General features: G+C 41.5%; 1 long non-coding RNA gene across 4 annotated transcripts in view; it reads left to right on the forward strand.

The window, feature by feature from the left end:
- Nucleotides 1-2,626: 2,626 nt before the first annotated feature.
- LOC131909476 (uncharacterized) overlaps nt 2,627-21,077 on the forward strand; it is a 224,323-nt gene continuing 205,872 nt past the window's right edge. For 3 of the 4 annotated variants that reach the window (XR_009378861.1, XR_009378860.1, XR_009378859.1), the window contains exons 1-2: nt 2,627-3,580; nt 16,131-16,306. This is a non-coding gene — a long non-coding RNA (uncharacterized LOC131909476). The remainder of the gene's footprint in view (nt 3,581-16,130; nt 16,307-21,077) is intronic. The other variant, XR_009378858.1, reaches the window with a different exon arrangement.

A 21,077-nucleotide genomic window follows, 5' to 3' on the forward strand; every position in this document is an offset into this window, starting at 1 on the left:
TATAAAGGTTTATGTTGAGCTCTACCCTCCATCACCTTGTTATCCACCATGGAATTTGGACCTAACTGTCTTAGAGTCACCAGATAACAAGTCAAGATCCTTCAAGGGCAGACAGAGGAGATGCTCTATGAAGAGATGGAGTATATAGCTCCAGGATTACAGATGGTGGTATGTGCCCTGCTCGGGGCTCTCTATCCTCATCAGCGTCAGTTACTCTCAGCAAATGACACACCAGTATTCATCAGGAGGATTGGGGAGCATTATTGCCTTTGAATTACCCATTTCTCATGATTGAAAATATCTCATACAAGTAACTGGGTAGATGTTTTCACTCAATGGAAGTCCTAGTTTAGACCTTTTCTATACAGTGTAACTCATTGAGTAATTGTCACATGATTTTAAGAGTACTCTAAGTTTGAGTCTAGGATATTTGACTTGTGTATTCATTTTTTGCTCGACATGGTCTAGTAAAAGAGATGGAGTTGTCCTTGGCTTTAATGAAGTTCTATGTTTGCAGTTTGTGCTAGTGGAAGTGGCTGGCAAGTTCATCAAACCATCTTCAATCGGCTGGTAGGAGTTTTATGAACTTCCTAGAGATTGGTTAACTAAGCCCCAGGTGAGGAATGATCCATCATGCAGTCGGTTTTAAAGTTTGAGATTTGGCATTATGTAAAACTGGCCATTATTCTTTAGTGAGGATGCTAAGGTCTTTTTTTTTTTTTTTATTTTTTTGAGACAGGGTTTCTCTGTGTAGCTTTGAGCCTTTCCTGGAACTCACTCGGTAGCCCAGGCTGGCCTCGAACTCACAGAGATCCACCTGCCTCTGCCTCCTGAGTGCTGAGATTAAAGGCGTGCGCCACCACCGCCCGGCAGGATGCTAAGGTCTTAAAGTAGCTTTATTATAACACAGTGTCTCTCAACCTGTGGGTCATGATCCCTGTGCGGGTCGAGTAACCCTTTCACAGGAGTCACATATCAAATATCCTGCATATCAGATATTTACATTACGATTCATAACAGTATCAAAATTACAGTTATAAAATAACAAAATAATTTTATGATTGGCAGTCACCACACCGTGAAGAACTGTATTAAAGGGTCACAGCATTAGGAAAATTGAGAACCACTGATATAATAGCATCAAAAAAGGCTTTGATTATTTTAATGTGGCAAGCTCAACCTTTTCTCAAGACATGTGTGCACATGATGTGTGTGTGTGTGTGTGTGTGTGTGTGTGTGTGTGTGTGTGTGTGATTGTAAGTCCATGTGCATGTGAACTGATGGCCATTTAGAACAGATTCTGCTATGTTAACATTGTTAGCCTGGGAATAAGATTTGGTGGCAACTAGACTATGGGCTGAAACATAGTGGCCCATGTAGTGTTACCTGGTGTAGTTAGCTTCTCTACCAAGCAAAGAAGCAGGGTCTTCCTTGTACCGTGGTAAAAGCTAATCTGTTTACTTTCTTTTCAATGACTAGAGATACCAGTGAGAAACAATGAGATCTGTGCTGTGTGATTACAGCTGGTCTGTGGCCTACTTCTTTGAGTCTCTATTTTGAAGTTGGAAACTAAACAAATCAAGAGCCCAGTATCCACTGTCAGTGAGTCTCTGAGTTAACACACATGTTATGAGTCTTGTTTCTTGGTATTTTGTTTGCTGTCTTTAGGCAAATGCCTACAACTGCCAGGGATGTATCCCTCTTTGGGTTACAGCTTCTCTCCGAGGTCTGAGGTACTCTCAGGAAGAGTTGTACATCTCTACATCAAACTTCTTCAGTGAATTTTTTTCCAAGGTAGCTTAAGGTAAAGCAGAGGAGCCACATGGGAAATAATACGCTCTGACTGTATCATGCCTTCTTCAAAGTCAGATAGCACTGGAGTCCGTTAGGGTTTGAGGTTGGCAGATATTCTTGTCTTTGACCGTCAGTGATGTACACGCTGAAGGAAGTTGAGTCCCTACAAGTGCCCAGAGCCAACTTCATTATGACCACACCTACTCATTCTTTATGTTTTCTTTTCTTTTTTTTTTTTCCACTTCTTTTGGGACAGGGTCTCATGTAACCTGGGGTGGTCCTCAACTTGCTATGCTCTGCCTTCTGAGTGCAGCAATAATGGTTGAGACTAAGTGCATATAATGAGAGGTCAGGCTCTGCTCTGACTGTTTACCTGGTCTGTGCACAGAGCCTATACCTGCCAGGAGCATAGAAGGCTGGCTCTGAGCTTGGCATCTCACTGCTGTGCAAACCCTGGCATTAACAGGCTCTTTGCAAGTCAAAGGGGAGGGTTGGTGGTTTTTTCCCAAGGACACTGTCAACCCTCATATTCTTTGATGTGACAAAAGCAGTAAGAACAGAGAAAGGAGGAACTTGCAGGTAAAAGAAGGCAGTAGTGTGTCTGCAGCGCTCGCAAATCTCTCTAAGCCTTTCTCCTGTTTGTGAAATGTCTTCCAAATTTCAGTTCTGCTGTGGGGTTCGCATATCTGTTTTGATGTCTCTCTATTTGCTTTTCTCTTGTATCTTCCTGCCGAGTTTATGGAAGGCGGGGAGCTTGTTTTCAACAACTCTCTGAGTGCAGCAAGCATCCCCACTGGGGACAGAGCCCTTAGTGACGCAATAATTGCTCACTTGTCATTGGTTGCCATGGGAACACCTGTTCTCACACCACATTCACCACCAGTCTAATGTCTAATTTTATCATCAGACACCCTGCCTCTTTTCATCATAGAGTTGATAATGAGCCTTTAATGTTTGGTCTTGAGAGAAATATATTTTTCCCCTCTTTTTAGCCCGTAAAAATGAGCCGTGTTTTTATTATCGTCAACTTCTGAATGACTTTATAAAGTTTCAAAGAGTTAACCTTGATGTGTCTCCCAAGGCTTCTAAAGATGGTTAATACAGGGGCTTGCCAAGAACCATGCCTTTATCTTACAAATGGATGTCCTCAACTCTTGGTCCTTTCCACATTACGTGTACCACTGTTCAGTCAAGAATTCTTCCGAACTAAAAACAATTCCACGAAGTCAATTTCCATCTGATCTATTCACTATAGTCAGATGCAAGCCCCTGCCTTCGATTTTACATTCCTCTGAAGCCAAAGGATACGAAAACATGTCAAAAACACCCTTGTTTCTGAACCACCAGCTGTTTGTAATACGGTCTTATTCAGCGATTGGCTGCTCGTGGAGGGCACCGGTTTCGGGGCTGCCCCGTGGCCTCTTTAAAGCACACCGAGGCATCTCCAAGCCGGCTTTGTCAAAAGCCAAGGACATTTTTTCGGCAGAGACTCCGAGCTAGCTGCCACATAAACAAACAGGAGCTCACTTTGGCTTCCTGGGTTTTTTTGGACTGACAGAAAGTGCTAAGGGGAAGACAGAAGCCAACAGGGCAGCCTGGGGCGACTGGAAGCTCGGGAGGAGGAGGCAGTGGATTGCTGGCACCGGCTCCCTGCTCAGGGCGAGGCTGTGAAAGTGTGAGCCGTGAACCAACGTCTGGAAAAGCTCTCCGCTGGACATTTTGCCCTTGGCCCCAAAGGCTGGATGATGTCGGGCTGAAGAGAATCTGCCTTGGATTCCTCGCCTCTGTGAGTATAGTGGTCATTCCTGATGATCACCCACAAGCCTGGTCAAAAGGGCCCATGTCAGACGCCACCTAGGCCTGTGTCAGAGCCAGCTCTTGGGGTGAATCCCATGGGTGTGCAGTTCTGAAAAGGTCCTAAGAGAATGTCGGTGTAGTTTTGATGGTATTTCTTTCTGGCCAGGAGATTCTTACATATAGTCACAATGGAGGACCATCAATCAGTTGCTGCCAGTAAGAAATTTAGGAATTCAGGTTTCTTCCTGAATAGGAGATTCTTTTTTTTTTTTTCACTTCCATAGATAATTTTTTTTTTTTGTATATTTTATCTGTTTGTAACTGCACTCTTTTTTTCCCCAACTTTCATCCTTTATAGTAGATAGCTCTTTCAGGAGTTAGACTGGGGATATATTTAAGTACATGATAGCATGTATAGAGTGCATATATATCTACATAATATGTGTAAAGTTTAATATATATATATATATATATATATCATATACTTTAAAATATTTTTTTTTTCGAGACAGGGTTTCTCTGTGTAGTTTTGGTGCCCGTCCTGGATCGCACTCTGTAGACCAGGCTGGCCTCGAACTCAAAGAGATTAGCCTGGCTCTGCCTCCTGAGTGCTGGGATTAAAGGCATGCACTACCACCACCTGACTAAAATAAATTTTTAATAGCAAGGGTCTAGCCTGACTTCAATAAGCATCTTTTCTCTCTGTGTCCTCCAGCAGTTAGTACATGAGCTATATTGGGTTCCATATTTGAAACCAGGGTGGAGCTAACTTCTGTCTGGTCATAATTCTATCATGTGATTTGGGCTAAGAACTATTTGTTTATTTATTACTTTTTATTTTAGGGAATGTGCACTTGCCATGGTACACATGTAGATGTCAGAGGACAACTTGTAGGGGTCAGTCCTCTCCTTCTATTGTTTAATTTCCAGGGATCAAACTCAGATCATCAGGCTTGGCAGCAAGTGACTTTACCCACTGAACCATCTTGCTGGCCGATTAGTCAAGTCTTTTGCTGGCCCATTGGCCAAATCTTACAGTCTCTATAAGTCCACAGGTCTTTTCACCTTGCAAAATGAGTGTCAGGGAGCTTCCCTTGAGATCATTTGTAAGGTTATCAACAAAAACTTAGTGCTGAGAGTTCTTATAAACATCACCAATAGCAAGACTCACAGAATGAATTTTATATCTGCATGTTAGAGTTATCTGCTTTCCTAGGTTTCGGGGACTGTGTTAAGAGCTTAAAAAAAAGATCAACATCTATCTTTGAACTACTGCACTGCTGTCCCATTCTACATAAAAACTGTCTGGAAGAGACTAATTATTAAACATGCCATCTACAAACAAAAGCTGGTAGAGAAAGCTAAGGCCGCTTCCCAGCATGCTTTCTATGACACATCAGTGTCCAGAGTTGGCCTTAGAGGGCAAAGTTCTGGGGTTAAAGAAGTTTAGAGCCAAGGCATAGTCCAGCCCCTCTCATAGTGACTCCTGCATTACTGTTCAAAGTTTCACACAGCCAGCTAATAAACTCTATTTAACATCAGGTTTCATACAGTTTGCCAGATAGTTGACTATGCCCATCTGACCAAGGAACTATAGTACCAGTTTCAAGGAACACATGGAGAAATATTACTTGCTTTCCCGAATCCTAGGTAGTTCCTGTGACTGATTTAATAGTATCTACCCAAATTCTTCTAGTGATGCTCATGCTACTGAAGTTAACAGCAACTATTCCATGTTTCCTTAACCACCACAAAATTTAGGAACATCTGATTGGTTGTGAGTGGATTTGGGGACTACAAAGAATTCCAGGAAGGCATGAAGTGTTTACTAGGTAATTCAGCAGAAGATGAGAAAGAGAGAACTTCTGTGGTCCATCATAGCAAAGACAACAGGAAGGAGGGACATAGGGAAACCACAGGGAAGGGTAACATTTGGCTCTGTTCTCAGTTAACATGGTCTGTGAGCCAGCATTCATAGACATGCTTATTTCTAGGGTATTGTTTTTCTTCCTCCTGGTGGTCCGTTTTGCAAGGATACTAGTGAGTGGATCTAGGAGAAATGTTAGAGATTCCAAAGTCTAGATATGGTGAGTAGGTTCCGTACATGATACCAGCTCTACCTAACAGTGACTGCCTGTTAGGAATATTGGATTAGAATATTGGAATTATTAGAATATTAGAATCCTATTAGAATATTGGATTGCATCCTGACTCAACAGCTAAAGGTCTATGTATCTCCTAATGATGACTATAGCACATAAGACACAAGTGAGCAGGGGATTTGCCACTCTGTACTCATGTTGCAGGAATCCTAATTGGTTTTATAATAAAAACCTGGAGCTGGATATTGGGGTAAATGCTGAAAGATCAGAGGAAGCAAGCCACAGCCACTTCTCACCTCACCAACTCCTCAGCCGAAAGGGAAAGATCCTGTCTCCATGAACCCTCAGACTGAATGCCCCTAAGTCCTCAGCCGAAAGGGGTAAGTTCCTGTCTCTTCTTGCCTTATATACCTTTCTCCACCCAGCCACATCACTTCCTGTCTCAACCTTCCTAGTGCTGGGATTAATGGCGTGTGTGCTTCCCAAATACTGGGAGAAAAGGCATGAGATCCCAAATGTTGGGATTAAAGGTGTGTGCTACCACTGCCTGACCTCTATGACTAACTCTATGGCCAACTGCCCTCTAATCTTCAGACAAGCTTTATTTGTTACAGTACAAACAGAATATCACCATACACTCACATAAGCAACTATTTGCAGGCAGGTGCATTATCTTGTCCCAGGGCTTCTTAAGTGACTGCTTCCTTTCTCCTTTCTTACTTTTTTGTTTCTTTGTTTTTTGAGACAGGGTTTCTCTGTGTAGAATTGGCTATCCTAGAACTAGCTCTGTTGACCAGGTTGGCCTTGAATTCATAGAGGTCCACCTGCCTCTGCCTCCTGAGTGCTGGACTTAAAGGCATGCACCACCACCATCTAGTCTTCTTTTTTATTTTTATTTTTTTTTTATTTTTTTATTTTTTTGGTTTTTTGAGACAGGGTTTCTCTGTGTAACTTTGCGCCTTTTTCTGGAACTCACTTGGTAGCCCAGGCTGGCCTCGAACTCACAGAGATCCGCCTGCCTCTGTCTCCCGAGTGCTGGGATTTAAAGGCATGCGCCACCACCGCCCGGCTTAGTCTTCCTTTCTTACTTATTGGGCATGAATAACATGATTGATACTAAAAAAAATATAGGAATGATCTGTGCCCTTGAGGTTGTCTCAAGCCAATTGAGTTGGGCAATAATTTACTAAATTTGATTCCATGATGAAAACTAAACAAGGATAAACAGGTACAGCTCTTGTGATATAGCATAATGGTTAAGGCTTTCTTTACCTAATATGTGCTAAATTGTTAGCATACATTTCCTCTTTGGTAAGAAAATGAGTCTTAAGGCCATATTTTATATCAGTATGTAGCTGTAGTTCATTAATGTTACTGATAACACTCATTTTGTATAGTCTATAACACTGCCAGTTTGCCTTCTCTCGAACTCTGTAAGAAGTGTAAATATTTCTAACAGGCAGAGACCCTAACAAGATAGTTCATGTTTAAAATCCCAGCACATGACCAGTGGTGGTAGGGGGATGGCTATAAGTTCAAGGCCAGTTTGGCCTACAAGGTGAGTACCAGTCCAACCAGGGATAAATGGAAAGACTCTGTTCACTGCCTCCCCCCATAATAATAACAAATGAATAAAATAAAAATTAAAAAGTTAATCAGAATAAATATGTATTTCTCTTAAGCCTTTGGGCAATACATAAGCACGCAAAGAAGTAAGTGAGAGTCTGCTTTCCTTGTTCTTAGCTTCTAGTCCCACTCTGGTCTTCAGAGTTGACCATATTTAAATGATTTCTGTTTATTTTCCTTATAGCCATAGATGTGTGGTTAATTAACATCTTTCTGTTAAGGAGCATCTCATAAAACTATGTATTTATTTCTGTAAGGAGAAATCATTTTATCCACATTAAAGCAAACCTATTATGGCTGAAAATGCCATCACTAATTAGTCTTTGTTTTTGTTTGAGACAGAATCTCAGGTAGCCCGTGTAGCCTTGAATTTCCTGTGTAGCTAGGATGATCATGGGCTCCTGATCTCCCTCCCTTCACCTTCTGAGTGCTGAGATTATAGGCACCTGTCGCATGACCAGTGAACCAACCTGCCTTAGGACTCAGCCTTTGACAGTTTTCCCTAAATTCTTCAAAACAAGTCTCATGAAGCAAGTTAGAAATGTGCATGAAGTGGTAGTTACAGCCCCATAGGAGAAAAATGTCAATAGTGAAAAAGGCACATCTGAAGAGCATTTTATCACGTGTGCCCAAAGCCCTGTGAAGAACTTGCCATTAGTTCATCTACTCTTTACAATGTTTAGTTAGGGTGGTTACCGTTCAAAACTACCAAGTGGGCAACTCATGTTCAAAGTGACTGAGTCACTTGCCCAATGTCGGATGGGTTGTAAATGTCAGAGCTGAGGGTCCGGTCCAGGTGTGAAGATTCCTATGACATAAAGCTTCCCTGGAAATCCCTGGAAGTCTATCTAATAAGGGAAAGGACCCACCGAGACAATTAGTCAGCCTCCGAGGTGGCCTGGGACCTGCTCCCACACCCTGCTGGGCAATGACTAAGAAAACCAGGATCCAAAGGTCCACACAGTCTCCTTCAAACCCCAGTCAATGGCTGTGTCAGGCGAGACTGACATACAGACTATTGCTACTACATTTCTTAGTTTTGCTGCTGCAGCAAACACACACAGAAGCAACTGAAGGGCATAAGGGCTTATGTCGGCTCATGGTTTTAGCTCACTATGGTGGGATGGGATAATTAAGTTCATGGCAGCAGGACTTTGTGGCCAGGACATGTCGCTGTAGCAGACAGAATGTGGCGACCAATGCAGACAGGAACCCGCAGTGGGTATAACCTTAATAGGGTCACCCTTAGTGATTAACTTCTACCAGCCAGGCTAAAATAGCACCAGAAGCAGATTAGGGTTTCAAAGCATGAGAATTTAGGGACAGTTCAGATTTACAGCCCAACAGGCATGTGGGGTTTAGTTTATTCCCGCTACTGGTCAGTCCAAATGCCTTGCTGGAGGTTCTGATCCTCCCCTTCATCCACTGTTCTACCCTCCCGCCCTGCAGTGTGTCTTGTGGAGGTAACCTCTTGGGTTCTGTCAACTAGGAGGTTCTCTTTCCTTTGGCTCCCCGTTGGGTTTGCCCACTGCCTTGAGAGAAGGTCAGGCCACTTAGTTTATTCCCCTGGTGTCCTTCTTGTTGCGGCTATTTCTCGGTGGTCAGAGTCCTATACCCAAACCACAGCTCCCGCTAAGCTAGCTGGCTTTCTTCCACATCCTTAGCCCTCCCTAAATTCTCTCCTGCGCATTCAGGCCTCAGGGCAGTAACAGTGTTCTATTCTTGCTAGTCCAGGTGCATTACCGTTTCTTGGTTTAACGCAACCTTGCCTCCACTCTTATGAATGCCCTTTCATTAAGATGCCTTTAATTATATCCTCTGACTGTGGCATCTGTTTGCTCCTGGGGACATGATTGATCTAGTAAGTGAAACCAGGTTTTGTTCCAGAAAGCAGATCCTCAAAATGAGATTCTGGGATTACATTGCTCACGTATTTGATGAGGACACAGATACTCTGCTTGCCAGGGTGAAATGGATAATGGGGTATGCAGTGAAATAACATTACTCAAATTATCAGCAGCTGCTGCAAGGGATGGAGTGCAGATGGCAGGAAGGCACAGGGAGATCACGTTTTTAGTTGTATTTTCAGGTGACTTAGATTACATGGCTCATGCTACAGGCCACAGCTTATGAAATCCTAGAGAGCACAAATGGAGAAAAGGACAAATTATCCTTGAATGATCAACATAGGGCATGGGTGAGAAATCAGATGGACTTCTGGGAAATATTTAAAGAATCTCTTACCTTTTATAGCTTCAGGATAAATCTATGTATCTGAAGGTATCTTTATAAGAATTTCCCCTCTATAGTTATGGGTCAAATATGACTACAGATCAGTTCTACTCTAGAGGTAACCTGCTGCTGTCTAATTGAGTCCCATCCAATATGGAGGCAGCGGCCATTTCCCCCCCAAATTATTGGCTATGTATTCCAAATGGGTCCTTTCCTTCAAATTTATTATTTCCCCTATGCTATTACATTGAACTTACTAAATGGCAAATGAAGTGTGGCTATGGGTTCATAACCCACCAGTTTCACTGTCCCATCATTCATATAATTGCAGATTGGACTACTACTGGTTCAGTTTCAATTAGAGGGATATAATGAACAGGGAGGCTGAGATATGTGCTTCAGAACAAAGGTAAAATGAAGGTAGCATCTCACTGGCTGCCAGAATTCATGGGTCAGAGAATTGAGATGTGTGGGTAAAATAACTCTCGCTAGCGTCTTTAACAATTCACTTAAAGAATTTTAGACCTCTGTCTCTGTAACCTTGGACCTGGCACTCTTGGATGTTCTAGGCCCACCCAATGGAAAAAGAATCCCTGTAAAGAGTTAGAGCTGTGTGTCCTAGTTTGTGTGCTCCTGCTGTGATAAGCACCGAAAGGCACTTGGGAGGAAAGAAAGGATTTCTTTGGCTCAGTTCATCACCAAGAGAAGTCAGGGCAGGAACTAATGCAAAGCAGGAATCTGGTAGCTGAAACTGGAGCAGAGACCTTGGAGATATGCTGCTTACTGGCTAGCTCTCCATGGCTTACTCAGTTTGCTTTTTTTTTATACAACACAGGACCACCTGCCTAGGAATGATACCACCTACAGTGGGCTGAGTCTGCCAGCGTCAATCATTAATCATGAAAATGCCTCACACACTTGCCCATGGGCAATCTGCTGGAGGCAATTTCTTAACTGAGGTTTCCTCTTCCCAGATGACTTTGGCTTGTGTCAAAACTAACAACAACAACAATGAAAAAACTAACCAGTACATTGTAGATCTATTGGACCAGAACTTGGGATAGACCTTATCTGGCAAAGATGTATTGGCTGGGGTTACTGAATTTGCTAAGTGACTGTGGGTTTCTTGCTACTACTAGGCAGCAAGAACAGGTCTGAATTTATGGGCACTTACTGGCACTATATGACTGTGTAACATACTAATCTATGAAAAAATGCTGCCGCTCAGTAAATGGACAAAAACAATAGGCTTGGATTACATCTAGTAAAATTCAACTCAAGTGTTTTAGTGAAGACTTTACCTAGCCAACGTGCTTGCAGAGAATGACAGGAACAAAGGATGGCTGGAGTCAGTTGTTGTTTGACCAAGGAGAATATGTCCACAGAAGGGGACAAAATGCTGATGGTGCTGCATATTTACTCTCTACCCTTAGATCTAGTTTCTGCCCCTGAGCTCTCAGCTCTGCAAGGAGAAGCTGATTTCCATGGGCTATAGACTCCCATGCCCCATGACTTCAGTGACAATGGAGAATCTGAGGACTAGAGGGAAGGACATCCCTTGCATCCCTTGCTCCCTCCTGCCTGGCCAGGGAGTGGTACCAGATGTTTTTCTCTCTCTATAGCCAGGGTTCTTGCTGAACGACCATGCCTTGCTTGTAGCTGCAGCTCTCTCAGGTCTCAATAGCCCACCTCTCTCCTCATGCCTTCAAGTGTTATGAAGTCTCCACATCCAGTCTCTCAAGTTGTCCTTCATTTTGGCTCTGTCTTTTAAAACAGCTGTAGGCAGAAATTTCTGTCCTACAAGCTGCTAGCAAATAATCACACAGAGGCTTAATATCAATTATAAATACTTGTCCGATAGCTCAGGCTTGTTACTAGCTAACTCTTACAACTTAAGTTAACCCATTTATATTAATCCACATTTTGCCATGTGGCATTATCTCTTTCATCTTGCATCTCCTTGTTTTCTCTCCATGTCTGGCTGGTGACTCCTTTGACTCTGCCCTTCTTCCTCCCAGTGTCCTTAGTCTGGTTCTCCTGCCTACCCTTATGTTGCCCAGCTCTTGGCCAGTCAGCTTCTTTATTAACTCAATCACAGTGACATATTCTCACAGTATAAAAGAATATTCCACAAACAGCCCTTTCACAAAGCTCTCTTCAAAAAGCCACTTGCATGAGGCATTCTTCCAAGTCTTCCAACTAGTACTGCACTTAGAGCCATTCTTCTTCACTTACGATGGGGAGACTCTCCTTTCTCACCTCATCAGGCCACATGCTCCTGCATCAAGAGCTGCAGGTCAACATCTACACTGAGATTTCATCTCACCCCAGACAGAATAACTTTTATTTAAAAAAAAAAAACAGGGCTTACACTTCAGTAAAAATGAAGGATAAAAAAAATCCCATGACAAAACATCAGTATCTTTCATATATATACAAACAATGAATTTGTAGAGAAAGAAATTATGAAAAAATATCCCATTCATAGTAGCTCCAAAAGTATGTAGGAATAAACTTAACTAAGGTAGTAAAAGACCTCTGGAATGAAAACTTCAAGATACTGAAAAAGGAAGTCAAATAAGACCCTATATTATGTAAAGACTCTTTGTACTCCTGGACTTTAGCATTAATATTGTGACAGTGGCTATATTACCAGAAATGAGTTATAAATTTAATATAATTCCTATCAAAAAATTCCAATGTTATTCTTTACAGAACTAGAAAAAAACAATACAAGAATTCATATGGAGCCATTAAAGCAATGCTAAAGAAAAAGAACATAGCTGGAGGTATCATAGTACTGGACCTCAAATTACACTACGGAGCTACAGTGACAAACAGTACCATACGGACATTAAAATAGACAACTAGATCAATGGAACAGAATATAGGACCTGGAAACAAACCTAGAAAAATATAGCCCCTAATTTTTCTTTTCTGTTTCTTTTTTCCCCAAAGGTGAATTTTTTAAAAGAAAAAAAGATTCGTGTATTTAATAAGTGATGTTGATTAAAAAAAAAACAATATGTACCCAGAGAAGGGTGAAATTCAATCCATATTTTCACCTGGAAGAAAAGTGGATCAAAGACCTTAATTTAAAACTCCAAACACTGAAACTTGATGGAGGAGACATGAGGAATGCACTTCTAGCTAGAGGTTGAGGAAAGAACTTCTGAAAAGATGTCCAACAGCACAAGAAATATGTCCAATAATCAACCAATGGGACCACGTGAGACAAATGTTTCTGTACAGCAAAGGAAACAATCCGTGGTGCGAGCAAGCCTACAAAATAGAAGAAAGTCTGTCCTAGTTACCAGTTATACTAAGGAAAGGGTTAACATCCAGAGTTTACAAAGAACTGCACAAACTAAACACCATGAAACACAACTGATGGCTGAAAAATAGACAAAATAAAATGAACAGACAGTTTTCAAGAGAAGAAACACGGCCAAGTATTTTAAAAAGTGTCCGACATCCTTGTTAGCAGAGTAATGCAAATTAAGCCTACTTTAACGTATCTACCCAGTATGATATCACTAAGAAACCTGACAACAAATGCTTGTGATGGGTGCAGGGAAAGTGAAATCGTTATTCACTGCTAGTGGGAGTGTAAAATAGTACAGCTATTATGGAAATTAGTATGGAGGTTTCTTAAAATACTAAAAGGAACCCCATATTCTACCACAGAGATACTTGCATATCCATGTGAGTTGCTTCTGTGTCCATGAGAGCCAAGAAATGGAATCACCCTCTATCTTCATCAACAGATGAACAGGTGGTGAACATGTGGTATCTATACACATGATGGAATTTTATGAAGCTATAAAGAAAAATGAAATAATGTCATTTTCAGGAAAATGGGTGGATCTGGAAAGTAGACTATTAAGTGAGCTGATTCAGACTCAGGAAGAATAAAACCACATGTTCTCACTCATATGTGAACTTCAGCCTATAATGTATACATGTGTATTAATAAGTGGATCAGTAAAGCTTGAAAAACTAGAAAGAAGTCCAAGGAAGGGTAAACATAGGTGCTGAGGAAGGACGAGGGGGTGGGTAAAAGGACACGTGACATGAAATAGGAAAGGAGACTTGGGGCAGTGGTTGCATGGGATATGAGAGGGGAGCGGTGGGAGAGCTGTGGGGAGAGAATATACTTTGAGATTCTTTGAGAATTCCACAATGATACATACTACCTTGTATGCTAGCTACGAAATATGAAATGCTGAGAGAAAAGCTGAATTGGGGAGATGGCTCAGTTGACAAAGTGTTTGCTGTGTGGGCATGAGGACCAGAGTTTAGATCCCCAGCATACAGAGAGCTGGGGGTTATGATGCACAGCTGCAGTCCCAACACTGAGAAGGTAGCCCCAGGAATATTCCTAGCGCTTCCTGGCCAGCTGGTAAACTGAATTGTTGAGCTTTCGATTCAGTAAGAGACCTTATCTCAAAAAAAAAAAAAAAAATAGGGTAGAGAGTGATTGCAGAAGATACTGACATCAACTTCTATCTCCGCACTCACATATGCACCCATACACACTCATGAAGACACATATGCACATGCACACACTCGAGCATGCGCGCACCCCCCCCCACACACACACACACTCTAACAGCATAAAGAACAACAAACAATAGCAAATGCTGGTGCAGATGTTGAAGAAAGGCAATATAAACTAGTACAGTCGTAAGGGAATCAGTAAGGACTTTTCTCAAAAATACTCAAATCAGCAAAAATCAAACTACCATATGATCCAGCTATACAATTCCTGGGAATACATCTGAGTGGATCTGTGTCACAGAGACACCTACACATCCATGTGTTTTGAAGCAATATTCATAATAATCAAGTTACACAACCAACCTAGGTATCCATCTATGGAGAAAGAAACATATATACACAAGAGAGTCTTATTCACATGTAAAGAAGAATAGAATGGTGTCATTTGTAGTTAAATAAAGTGGATATCATCATATTAAATGAAATAAACCAGACTCGAACAGACAAATATGTTTTCTCTCGTATGTAAAATGAGGGTGTGTGTGTGTGTGTGTGTGTGTGTGTGTGTGTGTGTGTGTGTGTGTAAAATAGGGGGATTATTTGGCAAGATGAAGAAAACTAGTTGGAAGGAGGTAGGAAAGGATAACAGAGTTAATATGGTCAAAGAGTGTGATATACTTTTATTAAAATGTCATAAATCCATAACTTTGCACAATAAATATATACTTTTTAAAAAGATGCTGGGCATGGTGGTACACACCATTAATCCCTGCACTCAGGAGACAGGGTCAGGCAGATCTCTATGAGTTTGAGGACAACCTGATCTACATAGTGAGTTCCAGACCAGACAGGGCTCTCCAAAACAAAACAAAAGAAAAGAAACAAATAAGCACCTCTTCCTACTGAGTCAGCTAGCTTATCCTGGGGCTGGAGGGGGTGGTTCCCTGAAATTCTCTGTTGTTTCAGATAATTAAACCTAGGCTTGATTCCCAACACATGGTGGCTCAAGACCATCTGTAACTCCAATTCCAGGTGATCTAACCCCCTCTTCTGGCCTCTTTGGTTACCAGGCATGCACATTGTACAGTCATACACAGAGGGAAAGAACACTCATACATAAAATAAAAATAGGTATTTAAGAAGAGAAAAAGGAAGGATGCTTACCTCTAGTTGAGCATGCATGAGCTGAAGGACAGACATCAGACAGATTCTTTGCTTGGGGCTCTGGTCAGTTCCATAACAGCTATTGTAAGAGCCAATGGATGTTCCTTTTTCTGTTAGGTTAGGAAATACCAGCTTCTATCTGGTCCCCGTGCCAATCAGGCTCACTCTTCTGTCTACCGGCACTGTAGCAAAAATAAAGCCTACTTAAAGGATGTCTTCTAGGGTCCTAAAGACAACAGTCCATCAATGGGCTGTGTTTTGCTGATTTGCTCACCCAGGTAATCTTTCCCATGCACTTGTTCTGTGTTGGACACTTCTATGATCTGAAAATTCGAAACTGAAGAAGACAAAGTCTGTAGCTTCACGAGTCACAGTCTTATTGGGCAAGTCACAGTCTTACTGAAAAGGAGCTGTGTTTGCTCTCCTCTCTACAACCTTGTGAGTACTGTGGTCGTAGCTCAAAGAACAATTATTACACAAACAAGAAGATTATAAAAGCCATACGAAATAGGCAAATTGCAGTTAGACAGCATGTAGCTGTCCCAGTGTGGCTTAATCTCTAAGTGTGTGAACCTCTAGCCATTTCTTCCCAAGCCATCCAGCACAAAGCGGTGAGCACTCAGCCAAATTTTATTGTCCTTGTCTCATGTCAAATATCTAAACCGACCAGAAAACCAGTGTGATGGTACGGCTCCAGAATCTACCCCAGGACTCCTTGGAAACTACTTCTCTTGCCTCCATGCTCTGTTGGGGAGAGTCGATAGACATGACTGGACTACCTCAGAGATGCCCCAGCTAACTCCCATTCAACAGGGATGCTTTCTTTCAAGGCTCCCTTCATCAAAGGATTCACTTCAGCCTTTCCTCTGGACCATGTCTCTTTACTGATCTGAGCTTTCTCTCTCTGCTTCCTAGATTCACGGTGCCATGCCCGTCAATCAACCCCGGCCCACCAGCCTGAGGGGATCTTGTTGACAGACAGTTACTGTGTCAACAGACTCATTTTGTGAAATGGAAATTGGAAGAAGCCTAAAATAACAGAGCAGAGGATGGAAACCCAAGCTGCTTTTGCCACATGCAGCCCATGCCTGGTAGGTCTCTGCTACGGCATTTCCTCTTTTTAAAACAGTTCCAGCCAAGGTCAAAATAAAAAAAAAAAAATTAAAAAAAAAAAAAAGAGCATGCTGCCACTCTCTCCCAGTGGTGCCTTCTCACTGTTGGATGGCTGATGTGTGGTCAGCATCTTTGGCTCTTTGTAGTTTGGGTTTGAAAACTCTGACATGGAATGAAAAGGCTCAAGGCGGGAAAACGTTGCTCGCAGCAGGGCTGAAAATCAAAGGAATGCTTCATGCTGTGAAAAGGGCTTCTTATTCCCGAGCTTGAGACTGAGCACTCAGGCCGAGGAAAAGGTAATCTGGAAAAAGTGAGGCGTGGGGCGGATGGGGATTTGCACATTGCAGTGGAAGACCCGTACTTTCTTTTCTGGGTTAATTGTATGTGGGTGGCATGTGATTATAAGTGCCCATAAATTGTCTACCCTGATATTGAGTTCAGCCATATGTGTTAGTGTGAGCTGAGCTGAAGCCAGTAGAATGGGCCAGAATATACTAGAACTGTGGCCAAACCAAGGATAGGCCTCGACAAGTCAGAAAAATCAGCAAGAGGCATATGAACCCAACTGCTGGAGTAATAGATTTCTTGTCCCGAGTCTCTGTGCCATGGGGGCTTTTCCCTTTGGGATGGAAAAGGTGCTAATGGAGCAAGTGACTTCCTTGTACAGTTGGCAAGGCAGTGTTTGCTCACTTAGACATCCATCCATTCCTAGTGCCTCTGCTGTGAATTGCTGTCAAGGGTCCTTCATCTCAAATCTGGTTCCCTGTGGGTTAAGCTCCCCCAGACTGCTGGAGAGCCACTCACTCTGGCAGCTCTCAAAGAGCTTGTCTTTATTTATTCTGCTTTAATGAGGAGAGAGATGCTTTAGGAGAGAAGGGCTGAGCATTTCAGATAGCCCACTAACGCTATGGCGATTGTATGGTAGATCCAAAGTAAATAGTCTTTGAAGGAATGATTGTGGGATAGAGAGACGGATGTGACAAAGGGCAATGTCGGAGTCTAAAGGTCTCAACGGGGTTAAGGAAGCAGTTGATGTTTGTGGAGGATCCCAAGAAGATCGTAGTCAAGTGCTTGCTTGGGTGCTAATGGCACTGGGGAAGAGAATGGTCAACAAGTGCTCTGTGCTCTGTGTGGAGCTTTATGGGAAACAGACGGAAGGCGACGGTGAAGTAAGCTGTGATTTCTGTGCTGTGTATATTATATAGATGAGCAACCCCATCTGAAGTGTAGCTGCCGTCATTGTCTCCCCTCCTGTTCATTGTCTGTTTGCTCTGCCAGTAACTTCTTCTGCTCTGCAGAACCCTTAGACTATGTGATTCCATGTGTCGGTTCTTGGGGCCGTGTTCTGTACGGTTGGGGTTCTATTCAGAAAACACATGCTCAAGTATCGATCCTGAACTGTTTTACCCTAACATTTTCATGTTTAAAGGAGTTTTTTCTCTCTGTGTGTAGGAGATTGAACTAGTCCTAATGCATGCTAGGCAAGCCCTCTACCTCTGAGCTGTACCCTTAGTCATAAATCAAGGCCTCTGATCTACTTTACTAGTACTACCAATATGGATACCAGTGTGGAGTTTTTCCAAAAATTAAGAATATACCTACCTATGACCCAGCTCTACCATTTCTGGGCATACACCCAACGTGCTCTATATTTTTACACTATTTTTTCTCTATAGTCACACATCCATGATTATTGCTGCTCTGTTCACAATAGCAAGGAATATATTTAGCTTAGATGTCCATCAACAGATGAATGGACATTGAAAATGTTACATATAATATATATATATATATATTATATAAGATAGAATTTTATTAAGCTGTAGTAAAAATGAAATTACAAAATTTGCAGAAAGATAGGATCTGAAACTTTTATATTAAATGAGGTGACCCTGACTCAGAAAGACATATTATATTTATTCTCCTACACGGGTCCTAGTTTTTAGTGTTTCTAAGTACACACGTGTAAATGCAGCTGTAAATGTGGGTATAGGATGTGAAGCCAGAAGGACACCATGAAGGGAGAAGTGTGGAGGAAAGGTCCTGGAGTTCGAGGGCCTAAGGGGAGACCAAGGACTGAGGGAGGGAGAAGGATAAACTAAAATAATGTTTGTAGATGCTATAATGAAACACAACACTTGCTAATTAAAATACACAAACATTTTGAAAATTAAAAGAAAAAACATGCTGTGTTTTCAAGGACTGCAAGGTCCTTGGATTAGGAGGCAGAGCTAGTCCAGTTGCTGGGACCACCACTTCAGGTTCTGCAGGAGATCTGTAGCATGCAGAGGACTTCTAACGAATGACCCATCCACCAAAACACAACCACAGTGACCAGCCTGCCCCATGCTGAACTTAGGCTTCTTCCCTAAGCTTGATGAACTCATATTTCCAAAGCATAAAGATTCTCCACTTATTAAAAATGATTCCTTTGAGGACTAGATGGCATTAGGTCAGTGGTTATAATATATAAAATGACAAAGAATTCTCCTAAATCCCTAGAGTTGACATATATGACTGTAAGGATAATGATTTAAATATCTATGTGTGGATGTAAAACTAGGATGGACTCTTCACACTTATAAATAATATGTCCTTACTCCATTGAATTGAACATCAACCTAAATTCAGACTCAGAGAATCTGGCATGTCTGCACTTGGATAGTATGTGCTGTGTGATGACTCAGTTTCCCTGCTGCTCTCCTCCACTCTAACTGCCCACAAAGCTGCTGTGTGTGGTAGCATCAGCTGGCTCTGCAAGTGGTTTCAGTTCATCACTTGAAACTCACATCCATCTCCTGTCTTTTCTCATTTGTCTACAGTACTTAATATTGGACCTAATGTCAAACCAGTCCCCCACTTATCAAATGACTTGAAAAGCAAAAGCAAATGTTAATGACTGATACAAAATTGAAATCTCTGATGGTGAAATAATTAAGTTTGAATAAAGATTATGGCTATAGAATCATCATTGTTGGGGGCTGGGGAGATGGCTCAGCAGTTAAGAGCGCTGGGTGCTTTTGCAGAGGACTCAAGTTTGGTCCCCAGCATCTACATGGTGGCCCACAACTGTCCTTAACTCCAGTTCCAGGGGATTCAGCACTCTCTTCTGGCCTCCACAGGCAATACACTCACACACACACACACACACACACACACACACACACACACACACACATACACACACACGGTGCACATATATACATTTATGTATACACATTTAAAAATAAAAATTAAATTTAGAATCATTACTGTTATTTGAACATTAATGCACCAGCACAGTAATATGAGAATACATCAAAAGTTAGCTGCTCCAAATTCAGGTTATGTCTGAGTTCTCATAAATACAGCTTAGCCAGAGACTATAGATGAGAAGCAGCACCCAGGTCTCTGGTGACTGAGAATAGATTAATAGTACCTTTTAACTGTAAAGTTGTTACCTAAGTCATACTTAAAATATGGAAAAGCACAGGGAACAATAGAATAAATACACATTAACTGAATCAATTTCAGGGTGATGTATTTTGCCATTAGTTTCTTCATTTACTCTTTTAGAAATAACTGTAATCCTTTTATTTTCAAAATTTATACTCAGTAAAATATACTAATATTGTACAACTCTGAGTGTTAAACATATGTAGCTTTATGTAACTACCAGTAGAAAAACAATTTCATCACCTTTTAAATTCCTTTGTGTTGGCCTTTTGTAGTCAGGCCTCCACATCTCTCAAGTCTTTGTTAAAACTGGTAACTGTAATCGGCTCTTCTCCAAAGCACGTAAAGTGTTTCATTGAAAACACAATCTCTCCAGTTAAGAGATAGCTCAGTTGGTAAAGCGCTGGTCTTGAAAGCATGAACACCTTGCAAACAGAAATTTACCGGAGCCTATGTAAGAAAATCAAGGCGTAATGATGGCACCTGCTTGTAACCCCAGTGCTGGGCAGGCACAGCCAGGTGGGTTGCTGGAGATGCTGGTCAGTAGTATTGCTGAAGTGGTGAATGCTAGGCCCGTGAGAGACCCTTCCCCTGTTGTTCTTTGCTGTATCACTTGCCTTATTTCTTAGAAATATAATTAAATATAACACATATAATCTATAAAACTTGCAACATGCTTTTGAAAAACTTTTGCATTGAGATATAAATTATATTGAGTGAACTATGTAGAACACACACACACACACACAAACACACACACACACACACACACACACACACACACACGGACAGCACCTGAGGAACAGTTCCTAAGGTTGTACTCTGGCCTCTACTCACTCACTGGACATGTGCTCTGTACTCAACCCCACACAAATACACTGCACATACTACACACACACACACACACACACACACACACACACACACACACACATTCACACAAACTCTCTCTATGCTGAGATACAAGATATCTAGTGGTTCAAAATTCTACTGAAATTTAACTTAATATTTTTACATTGAAATGTTAATATCTGAACTCAAAGGCTCCATTCAAAACACATTTACAAATATTTTTTTTACATGAAAAAAAACCAAATGTATTGTTTCTAATTAAGATGCTTTTGAGTATTTAATCAAATTTAGATGTAGGCTTTCTAATTTCATTTCACTCTAATACTGAATATAAATTTATTTACTTAAAAGAAGGGACTCCACCCATTTATCTTTAATGGGTTGAGATATTACAGGAAGCAATTACAGGATTCTAAAAGCAGAATTTGCTCATTGTTTGAGGTCACAATACTGAATGTGTTA

This window comes from Peromyscus eremicus, chromosome 4, assembly GCF_949786415.1.
Source record: "Peromyscus eremicus chromosome 4, PerEre_H2_v1, whole genome shotgun sequence".
Taxonomy (NCBI): domain Eukaryota; kingdom Metazoa; phylum Chordata; class Mammalia; order Rodentia; family Cricetidae; genus Peromyscus; species Peromyscus eremicus.